Source organism: Penaeus monodon, chromosome 23 (assembly GCF_015228065.2).
Source record: "Penaeus monodon isolate SGIC_2016 chromosome 23, NSTDA_Pmon_1, whole genome shotgun sequence".
NCBI lineage: Eukaryota > Metazoa > Arthropoda > Malacostraca > Decapoda > Penaeidae > Penaeus > Penaeus monodon.
This window is the reverse complement of record NC_051408.1, coordinates 41721215-41721580: the sequence shown is the minus strand read 5'-3', so window position 1 is coordinate 41721580 and position 366 is coordinate 41721215. Positions and strand designations below refer to the sequence as shown.

The window sequence follows — 366 nt, the reverse complement described above, 5'->3', positions numbered from 1 at the left end:
TTTCTCTCTTCTCTTCTCACTTCTCTCTTCTCTATTCTCTATTCTCTCTTCTCTCTTCTCTCTCTCTCCCATTCTTTCTCCCACATGTCCATCCTCCATATTGTCTCGTTCTTTCCATCTGTTCCTCTTAATTTTTTTTTCATATGTGCTTCCCGCTTTCGTTTTCTCTGTCTTCTTCTTTCTACATTTATTGGTTATTCCTCTCTCGCTTTTCTGCCGCCGCCTTCTCCTTTTCTTAATCCGCTGTTTCCTGTTCCTCTCTCTCTCCTATCTCTCCCATTACATCTTTCTGTCTTCTTCTTTTTCTTGTTTTTCTCCTCCTTCTTCTTTTTATTTCTTTTTTTTCATATCTATCTTCTTCGTCTT

The 366-nt window shown here is 38.5% G+C and overlaps 1 protein-coding gene across 1 annotated transcript in view; it reads left to right on the top strand.

The window, feature by feature from the left end:
* Nucleotides 1–366, top strand: part of LOC119588089 (alpha-catulin-like) — a gene marked incomplete at both ends in the record, with an annotated part of 86154 nt that overhangs the window by 52960 nt on the left and 32828 nt on the right.